The 16,886-nt window shown below is 37.3% G+C and overlaps 1 long non-coding RNA gene across 1 annotated transcript; it reads right to left on the bottom strand.

The window, feature by feature from the left end:
* Positions 1-10,931: 10,931 nt before the first annotated feature.
* Positions 10,932-15,327, bottom strand: LOC138923558 (uncharacterized). Its single transcript, XR_011437293.1, has 5 exons — positions 15,009-15,327; positions 13,113-13,246; positions 12,871-12,948; positions 11,712-12,588; positions 10,932-11,588 (listed from the first exon to the last, which is right to left on the bottom strand). It is a non-coding gene; the product is annotated as an uncharacterized lncRNA (long non-coding RNA).
* Between the last annotated feature and the right edge of the window lie 1,559 nt (positions 15,328-16,886).

Raw genomic sequence — 16,886 nt, 5'->3', positions numbered from 1 at the left:
CATTGTTAGTAGAATAACTTTACAAGAAATACTAATTCTTCAGAATGAAAGCAAGTGACCTGAGGTAGTAATTCCAATCCAAGAGAAAAAACAAAGAGCACTGGTAAAGGTAATTATATAATTATAAAAGACAGTATAAATGCATATTTCTTCACATTTCTTAACTGATTTAAAAAGTAATTGCATAAAGATATATATATATATATACACTATAATGATATGTTGGCCTATAACGTATGGATGTCTAATATAATTTCCCACAACAACACAGAGAAGGTGCATAGGAAAAAGCAACACTGAGGTAAGTAAATGAGGCCTGATGGTAACATAACTTGACTCTATGGGAATAAATGAAGAGAACCAGAAATTGTAAATAAGTTCAACACAACAAACTTACTCTCCTTCTCTCAAACCTCTTTAAAAGATAAAATTAGTTAAAACAATAGTTATAATAGCATATTGTTGAGTTTGTAACATTCATAGATGTAACATGTGTAACAAAAATAGCACAAAAAAGGAAGAAGGAGCAGGCCTACTTCAAATGCTTTGGGCGTTTCTTTGTCTCACTGGAGTGGTTAGTATAAATGTGAAGTAGGCTCTCAGAAGTTCTTATGTACACGATATTAAGCCCTAAAGAAATGACTAAGAAATATCTCAAAAAATAGTGAAAAAACATTAAAGGAATTAAATTGTCACACTAGAAAATATTCATTTAATGCCAAAGAAATCAGTAAAAGAGAAATAGAGGAGAGAAAGAGACATGGGACATATAGAAAAAAAGTTAAATGACAGACTATATAAATAATTACAATAAATGTGAGTAGATTAAACAATTCAATCAAGAGGTCAAGATTATTAGAGAAAGAAAAATAAGATCCAATTGTATGCTGTCAATAGGAGATACACTTTAGATTCAATGATACAAATAGATTGAAAGAAAAAGGATGGAAAAATATATATCATGCAAACGGGGGGCAGGGGGAGAGAGGAGAGCACACTTTCTCTGATGTCTTTTCTTATAAGGGCACTAATCCTGTTGGATCAGATGACATGATCTTGCATACAGAATAATCTCTCTTATGAAGATAAATATAAAAATTCTTAGCAAAGTACTATCAAACTGAATCCAGCAATATATAAAAAAGAATTATTCACCATGACCAAGTGGGATTTACCCAGGAGTGCAAGGTTGGTTTGCCATTTGAAAATCAATTAATGTAATACGCCATATCAGTAGAATAAAGGACAAAAACCACATGATGATCTTAATAGATGCATAAAAAGCATTTGACAAAATCCAACAACTTTTCATAATAAAAGCTCTCAGAAAACTAGGAGGAGAAGAGACCTTCCTCAGTCTGATGATAGGCATCTATGGAAACCTCACCACTAACATCATACTTGATGGTAAAGACTAAAAGTCTCCCTGCTAAGAGCAAGAACATGATGATGTACACTCTCACAACTTCTATTCAATGTTGTTCTGGAGGTTTTTTCCAGGGCAACTAAGTCATAAAATGAAATAAAAGGTGTATTAGTCAGCTCAGGCTGCCATAACAAAGTACCATAGACTAGATAGCTTAATAACAGAAATTTCTTTTCTCATAGTTTTGGAAGTTAGAAGTCCTGATCAAGGTCTGGTAGGGCTAGGTTCTGGTGAGGAGTCTCTTCCTGGGTTGCAGATGGTTGCCTTCTCATTGGGTCCTCATACGGGAGACAGAGAATGAGACAGAGAGAGGGGGAGAGAGAGGAATAGAGAGGAATAGGAATAAACTGAACAAAAAGAAGTGCAAAAGTTGTACTTTGTAAACCATAAAACCTTGTGGAAAGAAACTAAAGAAGATCTAAATAAATGCAAAGACATTCAATGTTAATGGATTGGCAGACAGTATTGTTAAGACGGCGATACTCCCCAAATTTATTTACAGATTCAGTGCAATCCCTATCAAAAACACAGCTGGATTCTTTGCAGAAATTGACAAGCTGATCCTAAAATTCACGTGAAAATTGAGGAGACCCAGAATGGCCAAAAAAATCTTGAAAAAGAAAGATAACGTTTAGAACTCATAGGACTCACACTTTCTGATTTTACAGCTTAGTACAAAATGGCAGTAATCAAGACACTTGTACTGGCATAAAGATAGATTTATAAATGAATGGAACAGAATCAAGGGTCCAGAAATAAATCCTCACATTTACAATCTACTGCTTTTTCCCAAGGGTATCAAACCATTCCAATGAGGGAAAGAACAATCTTTAACAAATGGTGCAGGCTCTGCTGGATATCCACATGGAAAAGAATAAATTTGGACCCCTACCTCACACCAAATACAAAAATTTACTCAAAATGAATTCAAGACCTAAATGTAAGAGCTAAAACTTTAAAATCCTTAGAAGAAAACAGAGATAAATCACCCTTACCTTGAAGTAGGCAAGGGTTTTTTTAGATACAATCATGTGTCTCTTAGTGACAGGGATGCGTTCTGAAGAATACGTCATCAGGTGATTTCATCATTGTACGAATGTCATAGAGTATCCTAAAGGGGAACAAAATTTGACACCCCAAAATGTATCTCGTTAACATGAGGATTATTTTAGGCTGATTATTTTTAAGTAACAGAAGACTCAGAAACTTTTTCTAGTTATCTTCCCCTTAATTGCCTAAAAGAATTCAGATTGAAAAAACCTGTCTCAGGATGCAAGTTATCACCTTACATGAACTAGGTGGTAGACAGGGAGGAACCTAGAAAAGCCTGTTTGTTGGGCCCCCTCTGTGTCCTTCTGTTTCTGCGTGGCCAAACAAACCCTTGTTTTCCAAATGTTTGCTCCTTTTTACCTACCTATGAATTGACTTCCTCCCCTTTGAAGTCCCTCACTCTCTTCACCCCCAACATCTTTTTTTGTCTTCAGCTGGGGATGGTATTTAAGGTGACAGCTTTACCATTTTGGAAAGTTAACTCAGTTTTCCTGGGTTTCTCCCATGTATATATGTTGTTAAATTTTTATTTATTTTTCTCCTGTTAATCTGTCACATCAATTTAATTCTTAGATCAGCCAGAAGAACTTAGAAGGGTAGAGGAAAATTTCTTCCTCCATTACAGCACTTACACAAACCTAGATGGTATAGCCTACTACACACATAGGCTATATGATGCTAATCCTATGGGACCACCGTTGGATGGTACGTCATCAACCAAAATGTCATTATGCAGCGCATGACCGAATGCACAAATACAGAAGCAACAAAAGAAAAAATAGATAAATTGGCCTTCATCCAAAGTGGAGAAACTATCTTAACCATCTTAATCAAGTGATCACAGTAAACATCACCAGTAGGAGATATACTTATGTTACGTGTTCCTGATAGTTTGCTCTGATAAAGACACAGCATTGCTTCTGGGGTATTGTTGCCAAAAATGCGTAACTTACGAGTTTAAACATAAGAAACATAAGGTAAATCTAATTAAGGAATATTCTACAAAATAGCTTGCCAGTACACTTTAAAATATCTGTTATAAAAGAGAAAGGACTGTGGAACTGTCTCAGAATGGAGAACTAAGAAGATGTGATGATGAAATGCAATGTTATGAATTTGAATTAGATCTATGTCCAGATAAAGATATTAATTAGACAATTGGTGAAATTCAAATTAGGTCTGTAGATTAGTTAAGGATATTGTGTCAATGTTGATTTTCTGATTTTGATCATTATTACTGTGCTAACATTGGGCGAGATGTTAACATTTAAGGAAACTTGAATGAAGGTCATACCAGAACCCTGCATAATGTTTCCAATTTTTAAAAGTTCTGACATTATTGTAGAATGGAAGGTTAAAAATATTTTAAAATGTTTAAAAACCTATTGTATCTGTTGTTGGATAGTTTTTATTCCTATTATTGACGTGAGCAGCTTTTCTCTTCATCAGTTTATAAGTTGATTTTTTGTTGCCTCCCCAGCAGATTCAGCTTTTATATTTGTTGTTTCTATTATTTTTGTTTGATCATTCTTTTTATTAATTATAGTTCCCCTTTACTTATTATTAACAGTATTTTATTATTTATTAACCTTATTTGATTACTTCATTATTTTTACCTTGTACTTCTTTTGAGCTTATTTTTAGTCGCTTTTCGAGCTTCATTTAATGAATTCATTACTGATTAGTTTCATAGGGCTGGCATAACAAAGTACTGCAAACTGACTGGCTTTGAAACTCAGAAACGTGTTCTCTCCCAGTTCTGGAGGCTGGAAGTCTAGGTCCAAAGACCATGCTCTCTCTGAAACTTCTAGGAAAGGATCCCTTTTTGCCTCTTCCAGCGTCTGGTAGCCCCAGCGGTTCCTTGGTTTGTGCTGGCGTAACCCCAGTCTTTGCCTCCACCCTCACATGGCCTTCTTCCTATGTCTCCGCCTCTTATTTTCTTGTAAGGACACCAGTCATAATCGATTTAAGGCATACTCTGCTCCAGTAAGACCTCATCTTAACTTGATTACATGTGCAAAAACTCTATTTTCAAAAAAGGCCACATTCACAGGTACCAGGAATTAGGACTCAAACATATCTGCTTGAGGGCTACGATTCAACTATGGGCATATCCCGGAGATACTGCAGGTTTGGTTCTAGAGCACAGAATAAAGTGAATCTCGTAACACAGAGAGGCACAGAAACTTTTCAGTTCCCAGTGTATATGAAAGCCATGTTTACATTATACTGTAGTCTATTAAGTATGCAATAGCATTCTGTCTAAAAAAAGTACATATCTTAATTAAAAATGCTTTATTGCTGAAATGCTAACCATCATCTGAGCCTTCAATGAGTCATAATCCTTTTGCTGATCGGGGAGGGATCTTATAAAAATCCAATACCTGTGAAGTGCAATAAAGTGAAGCACAAGAAAACGAGGTATGCGTACACTTACTTTTTTTTTTCTTATTTTTTAATACATGCATTTAAAGGCCGTGCTTTTATCTCTAAGAAGTGTTTTAGCTGCTTCCCACAATTTTTAAAATAAACTTTTACAGGTGTATAATACAAATAAAGAGAAAAGTGTACAAATAATAAGTCTAATGCTCTATGACTTTTCACTAATTCAACACACCTGTGTAACAAGTACAGTCATGTACCGCATAATGACATTTTGGTCAATGACAGACCACATATACAATGCTGGCCCTATAAGATTAAAAAGGAGCTGAAACATTCCTATTGTTTAGTGACATCATGGCTATTGTAACATTGTAGCACAATGAATTACTCATGTGTTTGCAGTGATGTTGGTGTAATCAAACCTATGGTGTTGCCAGTCGTATAAAAGTACAGCACACACAATTACGTAAAGTACATAATACTTGATAATAATAATAAACAACTATCTTACTGGTTTATGTATTTACTATACTATACTTTTTATTATTATTTTAGAATGTACTCTTTGAACTTATAAAAGAAGTTTACTGTAAAACAGTATGCAGTGTTACGCTGCAGCAGCCTCACATATCTCGTGTTTACCACATCTCTTGATTGGATTATTTTCTCTTGTATTTGATTTAATCTTATGTTGTTTTGTTTGCCATCACTTCTAAGCATACAAAATCCACTGCTAATGCTGCCCATAAGAGGCCATGTTGAGTGATTGACCTGGAAATGAAATTAAAGTTGATTAAGGACTACAAAAGTAGAAAAATTAGTGATGGTTATTGCTCGCCAGTCAGGCATGTCCCATTGCACCACAGCTACAATCTTGAAGAACAAGAACAAAGTGATGGAAACTGTTAAAGGATCTCCTTCACTGAACAGAATGAGACTAACAAAAATTTGAGAAGCACCTATATCAGACATGGAGAAACTTCTAATGACTTGGATTGAAGACCAGACATGGAAGCGTATCCCTCTCAGCACCATGATGGCCATAGCCAAAGCAAAAAGTTTGTGATGTTGATGACCCAACCACGATGTTGAATTTACTGCCAGCTCTGGGTAGCTTAAGTGATTCAAAAATCATTATTCATTACATAATGTGAAAGAAAGTGGTGAGTCTGTGAGTACTGATATGAAGGCACCTGCAGAACTTTTGGAAACTCTATATAAGCTAATTGTTGAGGAATAGTACTTGCCAGAGCAAATATTCAATATGGATGAAAACTCCCTTTTCTGGAAATTGATGCCTGAAAGGACTTTCACCACAAGAAGGCCAAGTCACTGCCAGGTTTCAAGGCTTTCAAGGACAGGATAACAGTCTTGCTTGGGGGCAATGTTTCAGGCTACAAATTGAAACCCTTTGTGATCTGGCACAGTGAGAACCCAGGGCCTTCAAGCATGTCAATAAGCACACAGTGCCAGTGTAACACAGGAGCAATAAGAAGTCATGCATGACCCAGCTCCTCTTCCAGGATGCCTTCCTAAATTGCTGTGCCAGCGAAACGGAGAAGTACTGTTTGGAGAGTAACACACCTTTCAAGATTTTGCTTATTGTTGATAATGCTCCTGGACATCCCCCTTTTATTGCAATATCATAGTGGTATTTCTCCCTCCAAACACCATCTCTTTGATCCAATGAATAGATCAAGGAATTATAGCAGCTTCTAAGGCCTACTGCCTGAGGAGGACCTTTGCCCAGGCTACTGCTGCAACTGAGGAGGACAGTGAGAAGACACTGATGCAGTTCTGGAAGGAATACAACACGTATGACTGCATAAAGAACCTTGCTTGGGCTTGGGGTGATGTCACCAAGGCGTATATTGCATCTGGAAGAAGACACTCAAGAGGTTCCCCACGACGTCAAAGGATTTGCCGTGGATGAGGAGGTTGCAAAAATCAACGAGGCTGCGGCTGAGATGGCGGACAACCTGGGTGTGGATGAGGATGACACTGAGGAGCGTCCAGAGGTGCTTCCTGAGGAAGTGACAATGAGGAGTTGTTGGAACTGGAACAGGAATGCAGAGCTGAAGGAGAAGCATGAGAAAAGGAAAGTGCAGGAGAAGGAAAAAGAAGAACCTCCAAGAAAATTCACAGTGAAGGGTTTAACAGAAGCTTTTGCAGACCTCAACAAGCTTCTTAAACAGTTCGAAAACATGGACCCCAACACCAAAAGGTTTTCATTAATAGAGAGAAATGTTCATGGTGCATTTGATGCTTACAAACAAATCTGTGATGAAAAAAGAAACAAACCAAGAAAACCACCATGGACATATTTCTGAAAAGAGTGACACCTCCTCGAGAATTGCCTCAGGCAGGCCCTTCAAGCGGTGTTCCAGAAGAAGGCATTGTTATCAAAGGAGGGGACAGCTCCATGCATGTTATTGCCCCGGAAGACCGTCCAGTGGGACAAGATGTGGAGATGGAAGACAGTGATCTTGATGATCCTGACCCTGTGTAGGCCTAGGATAATGTGTGTGTTTGTGTCTTATTTTTTAACAAACATTTTAAAAAGTTAAAAACACTAAAGAATTTTAAAAATAGAAAAAAGCTTATAGAAAGGGATATAAAGAAAGAAAATATTTTTGTACAGCTGTACAATGTGTCTGTGTTTTAAGCTGAATGTTATTACAAAAGAATCAAAAAGTTAAAAAATTGAAAAATGTCTAAAGTAAAAATGTTACAGTGAGCTAAGGTTAATTTATCATTGATTTTGTATAAGTTTAGTGTAGCCTAAGCCTGCAATGTTTATAAAGTCTACAGTAGTGTATGTAGTGTCCTAGGCTCTCACATCCACTCACTGACTCCTTCAGGGCAACTTCCAGTCCTGCAAGCTCCGTTCATGGTAAGCGCCCTGTCCAGGTGAACCATTTTTCTCTTTTATGCTGTATTTTTGCTGTACCTTGTCTATGTTTAGATACACATACTTGGCATTGTGTTACAATTGCCCGCAGTCTTCAATAGAGTAACATGCTGTACAGGCTCGCAGCCTGGGAGCGGTAGGCTACACCATATAGCCTAGGTGTGCAGTGGGCTATAGCATCTAGGTTTGTGTACGTACACTCTGATTTTGCACAACCACGAAATTGCCTGACGATGCATTTCTAATAACATATCCTCTCATATAACAATGCATGACTGTACCCATATTACATAACAGTTCTTGCGCTCTGGAAACCCCCTCGAACGTTCTTCCAGCTGCTACCCACCCAAGAATAATTCGTATCCTAATTTCTAAAAGCACTGATAGTTTGGCCTCTTATTTAACTTTAGATAAATGGGATCGTAGATCATGTAGTCTTATGTAACTGGCTTCTTTTGTTAAACATTTTGTTTGCGAAGTTCATCCATGTTGTTTCTTGGTGGTGTAAATTATTCATTCTTATTGCTGTTTAGGATTCCATTGTCTATCCATCTTCTTTTTGACAGGCATTTGGTTAGTTTCCAGTTTGGGGTTAATGGTTGCCATGAATATGCTGTACATGTATTTTGAAGAAAATGTGTATGCAGTTCTGTTTTGTATTACCTGGGAGGAGAATTACTTGGTCCCAGAGTGGACAGATGTTCAGCTTTAGTCAATACTTTCATATAGCTTTCCAAAGCTGTTGTATCAATGAACTTTCTCACCAGTAGTGGAAAAGAGTTCAAGTCAGTTCTTGCCAACAGTTGTTATTTTCTGTCTTTTTCCTTTTAGGCATTCTGGACGTGTGGTGCTGTCTAATTGTGGTTTTAATTTGCATTTCTATGATGACTAATGAAATAGAACATGTTTTCATAAGTGTAAGGACCATTTAGATATCATATTTTGTGAAGTGCCTATTTGAGTATTTTGCTTATTCTGTTGTTTGTCTTTCTGCTTGGTAGTTCTTTATATATTCTTTTTATAAGTCCATTGCTGGATACATATATTATACTTTCCATAAGTTTATGCTATATGTTTATAATTGTCATTTGTTGTAGATACTCTAGAATTGCAATGCATTTTCTTTAACTCATGTTATTTAGGGTGGGCATTTTAGTTGCACAAGTGTATAATTTATTTATGCATGTTATATATGCATATTATTATGTGCATTATTATATATGCATATTATACATGCATGCAACTAAAATGTTCTCCCTAAATAAATGATGGGTTAAGGAAATTGCATTGTAACTGTAGAATATATATATTAATTGTGCCAACTATAATTGAAAAATTTTGTTTTTCCTCTGATCTATAGATGCGTATGTCTATAAATATATCAATTGAGGTAACCTTCTAAAAAGAGTCACTTGAAGTGGTAACTATTTCACTAGTAATAAATCTTATTAATTGTGTTATTCATATTTGTCAGATCCTTGTTTTTGGTCATTTTCAAGTGTTAGTTTCTAAAGGAAGTGTGTTAAAAGCTCTCACTCTATGAAATTAAACCATCTTTTGCTTTATATTTTTAAGATGCATATGTTAAATGCATACGATTTTAATATCTTCTTGGTGGTTATGTCCATTTATGAAATGATGATTTCTTTAGGGTTATTTTATTATGTAATATCCTTCTTTAGTTTTATTCATATCTCTTGCTTTAAATGGTATTTTATTGTGATAATACTGTTACTATGCCAGCTTTTAATGTTGTTTATAATTTTTTACCATCTCTTTATTTATTTATATTTTTATTGAATACATTTGACATGTAACATTATATAAGTTTAAGATGTAGGGTTGGTTATTTTGATGCATTCATATATTGTAATATGATTGCCAATGTAATGAGATTTATCACATTACATAATTATAGTACAGTATTATTGTCTATATTCATTATACTGTGCATTATATCTCTATGACTTATTTAGTACTTGTGCAAATTTGTAACCTTAAACACCATCAACAATAATTCAATAAATACCATTAAATAATTCAATGACACATTTTCAAAAGTTACATGGATTTACAAGGTTTACAATGGAAAGTAACACTCTCTTGGTATGGTCCTTTTTAAATTTTTAAATTCATTGTTTGGACACTCTGTAGACTCTTTTAGCAATCCGAAGTTATTATTGCCATTCTAAAAGAAGCGATAATGCCCTTTCATTGTATGAAAAGGAGAATTAAAAACACGGCAGGTGAGAGACTCGAGACACCTTACTCTTATCATCCAAAAATATTTGGGCCTCTAAGACAGTGAAGATGAAGCCATCACTCTCTGGAGACTAAGAGTCAAAGGTGAATGAGTGCCATGATCGAAAGAGAAGCTTCCATTGCTCAGATATGATAAGGAAACGCCCAGGAGGAAGGGAACTCTTCTCAGTTGGATGGCCCAACACAGGTCCTGTCTTGGTTTCTGAATATCTTTCAAAATGAATCACCCTAAAGTGAATTTGATAAGTAGGTACTGTGCTATACCTTGTGGATCTGCCTAAAATGTTAGCATCTTAGTAGCGAATCCTTTTAGTCCCTGAAACAAAAAACGATGTGAAGAGGAAATGTGAAAACTGAGTGAGAAGCAGAAAAGTCAGACGTATTCACTTAATTTACAAAATGAAATGGCTTTCCTAAATCAGAGAACTTTCGGAGCTGGCCAGTTAATGAATTTCCACATAGAAGAAAGGGGCATATACTTAATTTTATTCTCACTCAAACCTGTGCCACATTACATCTTAGCTGATTGCTTTTTCTCTAAATGGCTGGAGGTGGTAATATATGGACAATCAATAATTTCGGAGCATTTTCATCTTTACGGTACACATCTAATGAGTTTATGTCTTCATTCTTAATTACTTCAACAATAGATATTATATGATCCCATGTGCAAAGATGTATTTAATTAATATTGCCTCTTAAAGCTTTGTGAGGAAACATTTTCTTGATTTGTCGTATAAATTTATAGGTTCCATCATGGATATCACTCATGCAGTAAGTGCCTCAGGAAATGAGTGCTAAGCAAAGCCACACAGCAATCTGGTAGCAAGGTAAGAGCTTTATTTTCAATGTAAGGCCTTGGGTGGGATGCACAGAATGGATGGAGATCATCTCAAGTGTTACCAGATTCATGACAAGTTCTCCTCTTAACCAACAGAGTGAAGGAGGGGAAGTGGCAGCGAGACCAGATTCTCCTGGTGCATTGAGGGAGGGAATAAAAAGAACACAGGAGGCTGAAATCCTCTCCTAAGATTTTATTATCTTTTCTTAACATTTTAAAAACAATTCTTAAGGTTGTTTTTTTTCTCATTGTGGAAAACTTGACAATTAGAAAATAGTTTAAAAAGTACAAAAAATCCTAACTCCTTGAGATAATCGTAATTGTGGTATATATTTCCTTTCAGTCTTTTCATTTTACTTTTTTTCTCTCTCTCTGTTTTTTTTTTTTTGGTGAGGAAGATTGGCCCTGAGCTAACATCCATTGTCAAACTTCCACCTTTTGCTTGAGAAAGAGTGTCCCTGAGCTAACATCTATGCCAACCTTCCTTCATTTTGTATGTGGGACGCTGCTACAGTGTGGCGTGATGAACAGTGTGTAGGTCTGCACCCGGGATCTGAACCCACGAACCCCAGGATGCTGAAGTGGAGCATGCAGAGCTTAACCACTACATGACCGTGCTGGCTTCTCTTATTTTTTCAACATGGTTGATCATCCTATATATAATTTGTATCTTCAATTTCACTTCACAATCTTCACAAATATCACTTGAAAGCCTACAAAACATATTATTTAGACACCACTTAAGTTAATTATTCATTTCCTTCAAAATGCCCATTTTTCAAGAAAGGTAACGACGGTTTTGTGGGCGCTCCTCAAATAGTTGTTAGCTGACTCACCTTTTCTGCACGTCCGTCTCTCCATCTCTACAGTGGGATTCTGAAGTATCCATTATAACTCTTCTTTCTGTTGCTGAGTCTGCGCACACCCAAAGATCCACAGCAGCCACTGACGTTTTGTCGAGGTGGAGAGCTTTGCACAAGAGATTTGGGATCCAGGAGGGGAGAGCTGAGGTTAATAGTGGACTGAGTTTCATGCATTTTAATTACTGACAAACCTAAATTAGATTCTCAGATAAAATAGCTTCAGGTATTAACAGGGGCCAGGAGGTCAGAGGTGCCAGGGCCCTGCCAGCTCTACCAGCCATCAATGTTGTAATTGATTAAAGCAACGCGCGATAATATTTTTCTAACCGTGTCACAGCATTTCTTCTTGTTGGGGGCTACCGTTGCTTGCTGCTGTAAAACATGCTGAAATAATTGGATTACTGGCGATCACAGGGAAAAGAATGTCTGCTGTGGATATGATGTCACAATATTTTAAAGGAAAAAATTCAAGATCCTTCTTTCACAGCCTGAAAATTTTCTGTCTCATTCTTATCTTTTGTTCACTGTCTCTGATTCCTCACGGCTTTGCTAACAGGCAGAAAGGAGTCAGCTTGCTCTGGGGTGACAGCTGAGCAACACCTAAGCGCTGGGGTAGAGTGGAAGCAGACAGGGTTCCCTGGAGGCCTTTAGAGATGGAATATCTATACGGATATTTATATGGAATATCAGAGCGAGAAGCTTTTTCAAGAATCTATAGATTTTACAATGTTATAGTGGGTATTTTGGGGATGAGAGAAGGAACCTTGAATTGGATGGAGACAGTTGGTTTTAGGGTCCCATTTCCTGGCTATATTGGTCGTCTGACTCCACCAAGCTTCACTTTCTTCATCTGTAAAAATAAGGAAGTTTAATTATGAAGTCAACAGTCCCTTCTTGCTTCAGTTCACTGTGGGAAGAAATTTTCTCTCCTCAAGTTGTTTACAGAGACAGCAAAAGATCTCATACAATAAATCCAAGAAATGGAATCACAGGACATGCACAGTCGCCTAGAGATATAGAGGAATTTGAAATCAAGAAAGCTTGGAAGCTGGACGAGGGGACATCTTAAAAGGTTTGGTGGTCATTGACTGGTGGGAGTGACTGGAAATTAATTGACTGACTTGTTGCTTACCTGTCTGCCCAGAATGTGAGATCCCTGAGAGATTGCCTGTCTTGTTCTCAGCTCTATCCTTACAGCCTAGAACAGTGCCTGCAACACAAACATGTCGATGAATATTTGTCAAGTGAACGCGCGTGTCGAGGGGCTGAATAATAAATAGGTTTGCTCCGTAGTAGAAATTTGTGTTATGAGATGCAGGTCCATTCAGTTACTGCCCACAAATGGGAAAGACATTCTCGGCAAAGCACCCTCACCTTTTAGTTGCCTTCATGCCCAAAGGACTGAGATGGGTCTATGCGATGGGCCATTATTGACTCGAGCTTTTTTCTTAATTGACTGGATGGCAACTGAACCGACTTTCAGGGCTGCTGTTCAGGCACTAAAAGGACTGGAAATACTAGATTAGTCCCACTCTCCATTTTGTGGTTGCTCACCTAAATAATTCTAAAACATGTTATTCACATATCTATCTATGCATCCTTTTTTAAAAGATTGACTTTATTTTTTTTGGAACGGTTTTAGATTTGCAGAGAAATTAAGAAGATAGCACAGAGAGTTCCCATATTCCTGCATCCAGTTTCCTCTGTCATTAATATCTTACATTAATATGAAACATTTGTTACAATTAAGGAACCAATATTGCCACATTATTATTAACTAAAGTCCATAGTTTATTTATACTTTATTAAAACTAAGATTTCCTTAGTTTTTCCTAACATCCGTTCTCACATTGCATTTGGTTTTCTTGTCTTTTTAGGTTCCTCATAGATCTGATGTCATTTCCTCAGACTTTCCTTGTTTCAGATGCCCTGAACAATTTTGAGGATTACTAGTCAGACATTTTGTAGAAAGCCCCACTACTGGAATTTGTTTAATATTTTTCTCATGATTAGACCAGAGTTACGGGTTTTGGGGAGGAAGACCACAGAGGTAAATTCCATTTTCATTGCATGGCATCAAGGATACACACTATCAACACGACTTGCGGCTATTGATGTTGACCTGATCACCTGGCTGACGTAGTGTTTGTCAAGTGTGCCCACTGGAAAGTAACTCCTTCTCCCCTCCTCTCTTCACTGCACTCTTAGGAAGAAAGTAACTATGCACAGCTCACATTTAAGGAGTGGGAAGTTATGCTTCATCTCCTTGAGAGCAGAGTAATTACATAAGTTATTTGCAATTCCTCTGAACAAGAAATTTGTCTTTTCTCTCCCATTTATTTATTTGCTCAACTATTTCTATCCATACGGACTCATGGATATCTTATACTTTGAATTCTAATCCAAGACTGTTTTATTTCTATTGCTACCCAAATTGTTCCAGCGTTGGCCATGGGAGTTCTTTCAGTTGGTTCCAGTGTCCCTTTGGTATGCACCCATCAACGCTTTGTTTTGCTTTCTCCTTTTACACTTCCTTCCTTTCTGCTGTTACGAGATGCTCCAGGCTCATCTTGTGTATTTCCTACCCCAGTTCAGGAATTTTGCTTCTCCAAAGATGTGCATCTTTAAAAAATCTACTTTTTTCTTCCTTAAGAATGTTTTGGTTCTTATTTTCACCTTTAGCTGTGCTCAAAAACTTTTCTCTTAACTTCTCCGTATGTCAGTCCGGAGGTACAGGTATTAGAAGAAAATGTTCAGGTTCTATTACTAAATAAGGAGTTCAGAATTAGACTTGCAATTTCTCTTCTGAGGCTCCTATATCACTGGTGTCAAATGTTATAGCTTGTTAACAAGAAAGCTACTACCCAGAGAGGGCTTAGAAATGCCAATTAGAGTCAGATCACTTATTTATAAATGTGCGAATTCATTTCACGTTTATCATGGGGCAGAGCGTGCCTTGCCCCTTAACTGTCAAGATTACTGAGCTGGGCAGAACGAACGACATGTTCTCCAAATGCCACTCTTGACTTCCACAGCTGCTGCCCTCCCGAAGGCTCCCACCTCTCCTGAATTCACAGAGGGCGGGCTTTCTATTGCTTTTAAGGATTGTTTTCTATGGATAGCAGAAAAGATGAATTTCTCTTGGTTAAGTAATAGGTGTGGAGAAGAGAGCAGTTTATGCACATAAGAAGGATAATTTTAACCCTGGGCAAGTTCTTGAGTTGGTTTATTGATTGATATTTTTAAAAAGTGGCAAAACATAATACACACCCTTTTCCTAATCATTCCAGGTCCAGGCCTTGTGAAGGAAGTCTTTCCCTTGGTGATGCGTAGATTCTGAAGGAGCAGAAATAATTTCTGATGGGATTCTCTAGGGTGTCCTATCCAGCTAGGGAGCAATTTCTTTTGGCCTCGGGGAAAATTCCACATTCAGATCCAGGAAACAGAAACCACCTCTGGCGTCCACCTCTTGCTGCTGGAGACAGATTATCAGTATCCTCTTTGGGGGCTGGGACTGCGTCTCGGTGGACTGGCTACAGGAAATGTAAATCCACCTCCTTCCCCTCCCCCAAATCAGGCAGCAAGCGAATTATTCAAGGTGAACTCAACTAACAACACCTACACCTGTCACAGTATCCTAAACAAGATGGGCAATTTAAACAGTAGGGGCAGCAGTACTCAAGCTACTTCTTAAGAATGTGGTAAGGTGAACTCGGAAAAGGGAGCAGGAAGCTTCACGTCTGGTTTCTACTAAGACATCTGATTGACTTGTTAGCAACTGTCACAAGCATGTTTTTGGTTTTATAGATACTCTGAGTAAACTTTAAATTGTGTATATGAAAGTCCCTCTAAAGAAAAAAAAGAAAAAAAGTCTTTTTTTAAGATAAATTGTTCAAAATACCAGAAAGTTGTTGATCTGTGTTAAGATCTGAGAGTTCCAAATTCATACTGCCTGTAGTATTTTTTTTAAGTTCTTTCATCTGGATAAGTGAGTTGACATAAATTCAAAAGTTCCTCTCCAGATACAGAATGAGACGCCATTTGCTATTGGAACGGCTAGCCACCGTTTGATGTATTAAACCCCACTTGCCCAATTACATTTACTGCAAGCTGTGACATAATTACTAGCTATAACTTTGGTTCAGGTGAGTTCAACTTTTCCTTTAAATATCTTCTTCTTTATGTAGGGCTCTGCTTCCAAATTAACCATCAATCAGGGGAAATTTCTGTTGACATAAGCTTTCTAGACTTTCTACTCTGGAGCCCAAGTTTATAGATATCCCTTGGCTTGGATGGATAAGAAGTGACGAGAAGTGGCGGTCCCCCACCATTCCTGCTAAGAGACCTCATGGGGTGACACAGAACGGGACTCAAATGGCAGGGCTGTTAAACTTGCCCATTGCCAGGTAGAGTTTGAAAGATATCCACATTAAAGTTTACTATGGATGAAATGTACATAACGGTGCAAGGCAAAACGTGTGACAGTCTCGTGGCAGGATCCATCCATCACTCCAGACTTTTTTCAGTGGGATAAAGGGCTCAGCATGACTCGAGGAAGGGTTTGTGTCCCAGGGATCTTGGTTTAGTAGAAATATATCCTCTCAGTTATTTTTTATTAATAGCTCTTTGGGGAGAAAAGGTTGTAAGAAAATTCCCCCTTCTTGGACCACAGATTTATTACTAAGAGCCCATATCAAATCTCTTGATCCATTAAGCACTGTGTGTTACTACACATCACAGGTGACTCTTTTTGGGGAAAGCAGTGACATAGTGCATAAGACAGACAATACTTTGTGGATTGAAGCCATTCGGTGCATTTTACTTCTCATTTTTTTTAACCAAGAATGGTCATGCAGTTAAATATTTGATCAACTGATATTTACTAACATATTTGCTAATATTTTAGAAGTATTCAAAAATTAACAAGGAAATATTCACATTTTTAAATATTCCAAGTTTTCACCATTTTTTAAAAGCTAAAAATAGCTAATATTTACTGAGTTCTCACTATGTGCAAGACATGCTATTAACTGCTGTGGGTACATTATCTCACTGACTGTTCTCCACTATTCTCTGAGGTGGGCGTAAGTATTGGCTTCAATTTAATGAGTTGATAGTTTAGGCTCAGAGAGGTTAACTATTTTGCCC

Source organism: Equus caballus, chromosome 3 (genome assembly GCF_041296265.1).
Source record: "Equus caballus isolate H_3958 breed thoroughbred chromosome 3, TB-T2T, whole genome shotgun sequence".
In the NCBI taxonomy this organism is placed as follows: domain Eukaryota; kingdom Metazoa; phylum Chordata; class Mammalia; order Perissodactyla; family Equidae; genus Equus; species Equus caballus.
The sequence above is the reverse complement of the archived record's forward strand: the minus strand, read 5'-3'. Positions and strand labels throughout refer to the sequence as shown.